The sequence below is a fragment of the Panthera onca genome, chromosome C2 (assembly GCF_046562875.1).
Source record: "Panthera onca isolate mPanOnc1 chromosome C2, mPanOnc1 haplotype 2, whole genome shotgun sequence".
Classification (NCBI taxonomy): domain Eukaryota; kingdom Metazoa; phylum Chordata; class Mammalia; order Carnivora; family Felidae; genus Panthera; species Panthera onca.
The window spans coordinates 122,794,137-122,800,298 of NC_138347.1; the positions used below are offsets into that span (position 1 = coordinate 122,794,137).

At 44.1% G+C, this 6,162-nt stretch overlaps 1 long non-coding RNA gene across 1 annotated transcript in view; it reads left to right on the top strand.

Moving 5' to 3' along the window:
- The window catches only part of LOC144612782 (uncharacterized), a 127,398-nt gene that overhangs the window by 100,387 nt on the left and 20,849 nt on the right, over window positions 1-6,162 (top strand). The gene's annotated exons all lie outside the window — the stretch shown is intronic.

Here is a 6,162-nt window from a genome sequence, read left to right on the forward strand (position 1 = left end):
CCTCTGGGCCTCATTTTCATCAGTGAAGTGGCGATCCTAATAGTGCCTACCTCAGAGGGCTTTTGTGCGAACTACATAGCCAGTACATGTGACATGCTTTGTACAGTGCCTGTAATGTTGTCATAAATGTTAGCCATTACTACTATAATTACTATTCATTTCCAACCCAACAACCTATGTATGCTTCTCATTAGCGATAGGATAAACTCAAAATCTATTTTTCATTGACTCCTATAATGTGCCTCAAATCCTATCTAGGCTTATCACTTTTGAAGAGGAAAAACATGCTCTTGTGTATTTCTCCTTCTCTCTCACACTGCTGCCACGCTTCACTTCTGACACTTCTGATGCCACATGTGTGGGGCAGTTCTCACACCAAGTGATTCTCTGTGACATCAGCTGGTGTCCTGTCACTTGCTTCAATTCTGACGTGATCAACCTGGAATCAGCATCAGATCCCACAGCCTTAAGGGCTCAGTCCCACAAGACCGCCCCACTTCAGACACCACTCACACATCCCAGGTCACGTGTACTCTGACCTACCGGCTATAAATCAGGGTTCCTACAACTCCTCCTTGGGTTCAGTCATTTGCTAGAATAGCTCACAGGACTCAGGAAAATACTTATATTTACCAGTTTATGATATAATAAAGGATATGACAAAAGATACAGAAGAATAGCCAGGTGAAGAGGTATACAGGGCAAGGTCTGGGAAGGTCCTAAGCATAGGAACTTCTGGTTCTATGGAGTTGGCGTGTGCCACCCTTCCAGCATGCGGATGTGTCTAGCAACCCAGAAGCTCCTTGAGCTATTGGGATTTTTATGGGGGCTTCACCATATAGGCATGATCAGTTATTAACTCTGGAAAATGAGGGGTGGGACTGAATTCCAAACTTTGAATCATAGCTTGGTCTTTCTGGTGGTCAGCCCCCAACCAGGAGCCCACTGAACTCTCTCATTAGAACAAAAGACCCTCCTATCACCCAGCATATTCCAAGAGATTTAGGAGCCCTGTATCAGGAACCAGGGTCCAAGACCAAATATTAGAACAAAAGGTGTTCCTAGTGCTCTTATTGCTTAGGAAACTATAGGGGTTTAGGAGCCCTGTGTCAGGAACCCGGGGCAGAGACCGATACATATTTCTTACTGTCTTGCGTTCATATATCTGACATGCTAGTCCAGCCTCTGCACCTTTATTCACACTGTTCCTCTACCTACTATGCCTACTTTTCATTCTCTGCTACTTCAATTCCCTTTAATCTTCATCACCCTAGGGACATCATGAAGGGCCCCACTCCTTCTGTGAAACCTGGCCTGGACACCAAAGTCCACATAGGGGTAGGACTTGATTTTCTCCCGCGGTTTCATGTGTGGAAACCCATGGAGGGCACACCTCTCTACTCCATGTGCCCACGGCCAGATGGGCGCAGCACTTGGTCATGTTTTCCTGAGTGAATTTGTTGTCTGCGTCAGTGCTCAGAGAGAAACTTCCCACATCTCTCTTTATTAAGATGAAATACTCCTTTTATTCTTATTTTCTTGGAAGGAAACAAAATCAAAGAAATAAACCCTGAAACTGCTACAGTTTTATATAGAAAGCATTATTTCTGAGCTAAATGATTTTTTTCCTGAAGGAAAATTTAGAAATTGTGGCTCCTGGTGGAATTAAAGGAATGGAAATGAAGTCATGCATAGATTCACAGCATCTGAAGAACTCTGTTTTGGACCCTATTTTGCTCACTTCTACAACTTGGTATAAAAAATTCAAGCTTCTGGGCCCACTTCAGCTTTGCAGTAACACGTGTCCCTTGGGCTTTTCCCCAAATTGCATTTTTTCCTGGTTTCAGTCAATTATTTGCCTTGGACTGTATTAGTTTTTCTGAGAACCTCTACAAAACTGGATTCTTCTGGCCATTTGCTGGCAAAGAAACCCTTTGATGTCAAACCAGAATGTCCTCACGGATCATTTGGAGACCAGGGTGACCGAGGAAATGTCTCACCTTACCCCCTTCCTTCTTGTCACCTACCCTTCCTCCCTGGCCTACTTCCTGTAGCAGATATTGAAGTGTTCTCTCAGAACCATGTCTATTTGATCTTCTAGTCCTTCAGGCCTCAAGGCAAGTCCCTATTAGTTCAGGAAGTTTTCACTGACCTCAGATTGGATGATGTGGCTCAGAGGCAATGAATGTGGAATGTGCCTGTGTGTATGCACACACACATACACACCTGTGTACACGTGTCCATACAAGTGTATGTGTGCATACTAGTGTGTGTGTGCATGAGCATATGTGTGTCCACACAGATATATGTATACAAGCATATGTGTGTATGTGTGTGTGTGCCTGTGTATGTTGATATATATGTACATATGTGCTTGTGTGTCTGAGTGTGTGTGTATGTGGCATAGCTGAATATGTGGGGCTGGGTACTGGTGATAGCTTATACTAGGAAGTCATGGCAGTAGGCAGAATTAGGGACACTTGTATGTAGGTGTTCTCCCAGCACGTTGCTAGTTGTATTATCTGTCTTTGTTTTCTGCATATACCTCCGTATTTACTTTGGGGTAGAGCAGGTGTTGAAATGATATCAGCAATTTAAATTATATCAACATTTCCCCACATACCCTGTTTCTTATTATTTCTCAAAACAAAAAGAGGGAAATACATACATGGCAAATTCAGAGTCTAACAACCCAAACCAGTGAGCGCTTTCTCTGTACCTATTAGGGGCCATTCCTTCTTGCTCTTCTGCAGGCCATCCTCATGGTAGCCTTTTCTTTGGCCTGTGTCCTTTCAGTGTCCCTTTCCTATCATCAGTCCTCCAGTCTGTTCAACTAGCCACTATGTTCAGTTTTCTCTGTTAAAAGGACTGGTGTGGTGTTTGTTTTCCAAGCTGAACCCAACTGATAACAACACATAGCTGCTGCTCTTTGATTCACCAGTCCTTCAAAATCTTCACCCATTCAAGTCAGAACTGTGATATTCTCCAGAGCTTGTCCAGTTTCTGCTGCCTGGATCTGCCATCCGTTCAGTGCTTAATCCAGAATCTTGGGCACCATCCTTAATTCCTCTCTCCTACTCAGCTGCACCCACCCCATCCCCGCCCTTCCATTGGTGAGAAGGGGCTCTGATTCCACCTTGAATCTCCCCCAGCCCAGGTATCCATGCTTGTACTAACAGTCCTCTTGTCTTTTCTCTTGGCCCCTCACAACTCATTTCCTACCCAGAATCAAAAGTACTACTACTTTTGAAATATAAATAGGATGTTATATTGTGTAGCTTAATATCTTTCAACAGCCTCCTGAGGCACATACCTTCTGTGATGACCCATAGATCCTGCCAAGGCCACTTTCCTGTCTTTTTTTCCTCCTTTCCTACACACCAGCTTCCCCAGCTGTGTTCCTGTTTCTTGAACATGCCAAGCTCTTTTCTGCCTTAGGACCTTGGCATCTACTGCCTTCTATCTGGAATGCTTTTCTCCTCTGTTTGTCATATGGCTGGCTCTTCCCCATTCTTAAGGAAATAACTTTAAATTTACCTCCTGGGGAACCATTTACTGACATCCTTTGTTTTAACAGCGAGGGCTGCCATAACAAAGTGTCATAGACTGGGTGTCTTATAAACAATAGAAATGTATTTCTCATAGTTCTAGAGGCTAGAAGTCCAAGGTCAGGGTGCCAGCATGGTCAGGATCCAGGCAAGGCCCTCTTCTGGCTTGCAGACTGCTGGCTTCTTATATCCTTACATGGTAGAAAGACAGTGAGCTAGCTCTCTTATAAAGGGCACTAATCCTGTTCATGAAGGCTCTACCCTCACAACCTAATCAAGGCCCCACCTTGAAATACGATTACCTTGGGATTAGGGTTTCAACATATGAATTTGGAGGGGGGCACAAATACTTAGTCCACTGGACCCTCTTTAGAATTGGTACTTCCCAGGCTCCATACTCCTTTCCTTCGTAGTAATTGTCATTATTTCCAGTCATCAACATATCTATATCTTTATCTGTCCTCCCTCATTATAGTGTAAAATACATGGGGCAGGGACTGTGTCTGCTTAATTCACCACTGTATTCCCACGCCTTGCACCCAGGTCTCAGTACAGATGTGCCTAATGAATGAATAAATGTAGAGTGGCTATCAAAGGAAAAAAAGAAGAGAAAAGAAAAAAAGGAAAAAGAGGAGAGGTGTAAATAAATCACATTTTACTTAGCTAGCAACTGTACAGCTACAAGCTGTTTTAGAATAGATGTGACCACTAATTATCTGTTCGTGTAGCCCTAAACTCTTCTCTGAGGAAAGACTAATAGGGATGTTGAAATAGGTAGATATACAGAGAGATTATGGCTCAACACAGTGGCACATACCTGTGAATTTCTTGCTTATAAGTGGCATACATGTTTATGTATATATACTTCGGTGCATATACATCGTTTCATCTTATAAAACCTCTTCCTCTTACCAGCATTTTCCACTTTTAATATGCTGTCACCTATATTGCTCATTTGAATCCAACAACAATCCTAGGAGTCAGGGAAAGGAGCATTATTCTCATTTTATTAAAGATCACTTGTAAAATCTCACATCAAACCACATCATGGTACAGACAAAGAAGCTGACACCCAGTGTGAGAGCGAGATTTCCTCATATGTTCCTCAAGTTCAGGAAGAGCTGGTGTTAAAACCAGATTCTTGCCTCCGTTTTTGTACCTCAGGAAGGGTCCTGGGAAGGGAGCCTCTGCATGATGTGTAAGGGATTCGATGCCATTTAGAAATCCTACCTTGCATTTGGTAGAATGGCTTGGCTACTGGTTAAGTGGACCTCTCAGAGAATCCAGCCAACTCTTGTGGTCACTGAAGGCAAGGCTATGTGTCCTCTAGAGAAGGAAGGTCTGGGTGCCGTGGCTTATCCAATTCTGGCTGTACTTGCTTTTCTGTGTGTAGGTGTGATCATTGTAATGCAATATTCATACCACTCTGTTTTTTTAAGTTTAATTTCATTTTAGTTTATCAGTAGTAAAATCCCTGCTGGCATGTCATTTAATTTGCTCCCTGTGCTAATGATGATTCTGAAGCCTTTTACAGAAATGATTATATGGTAATACCAAATCTGATGGTGGATTCAAGCCATCATTTACAGTAATAGGATCATAACGAAGCTCCCTGGGGAATTTCTTCTTGTAATACTGTTATGGAGTGGGGCAGGAATCTGCTCGACTTTATCCTACATTATTAGAAGATCCTCACAGGGCACCTCTTGTGGGAAAGGGCCTTTTCTGCCTTTGATGCTGAGGTTCAGGGCAAAATAAAGGATTGCAAAGCAGTGGTCCTATGGGTGAAGCTAGATGGGATGGCCACACCTGTTTTATGGAACAGCTCATGAAAAGGATGGGATTAGAGAAGGTGGAGACCAGTGACTGCATGTGCCTTTCCACCCCCACTCCCACTTCTGTGTGTAGACCCTCGTCATGCAGATTGACATGTGGGGTTCAGAGGAGGGTTATTCTATGTGCCTGCCTTCTAGCCATACTCTTTCCCTCCCCAGTACTGATGTGCAATGTGAGCCTCACCAAGCCAGGCACTGAGAACAGAATTAATGAGGTCCCACCTCTGCCCTACAGACTGGGGACAAATGCAAGTGCCTGAGTTTCAAGGGCTGGAATAGATATCTCTGTGGGGGATGAGAGTGGGGGAGGAGAATTTGTTTAGTGAGGATCCAGGGGAGGAAGGAGGTGTCATCCCTACCTAGAAAATCAGCAAAGGCTTCCCAGAAATGGTTGAACTGGGTCTTTAAAGACTGGTGGTGTTTAACCAGCAGAAATGAGGTGGGGTTCAGGAGAAGGTCATTCTAGGCAGATAGGGCCTTGTCAGTCAAGAGACCCTGGGGGCCTCTTGTTGTCTGAAGGGCCAGGGCAAGTTCTGACAGGCTGGAGCTGACTTGTGACTCCGCCATTCTTTCTTACCTTGCTTTCAAGGACCATAGAGGAGCCTCCAACCAAGCATTCTACTGTTCTTTGCTCTGGGGACCAGCAGAAGTATGGAGGGGAGGGAGTGCTCTCATTCTTTATGGGTCAGGGGCAAGCTTCAGAGCATGGGGAAAGTTATGGGAAGGCAAGTCCAGACTCCATAGTTAGGAAGAGCATTCTAACAATGTTGGCTGCTTAT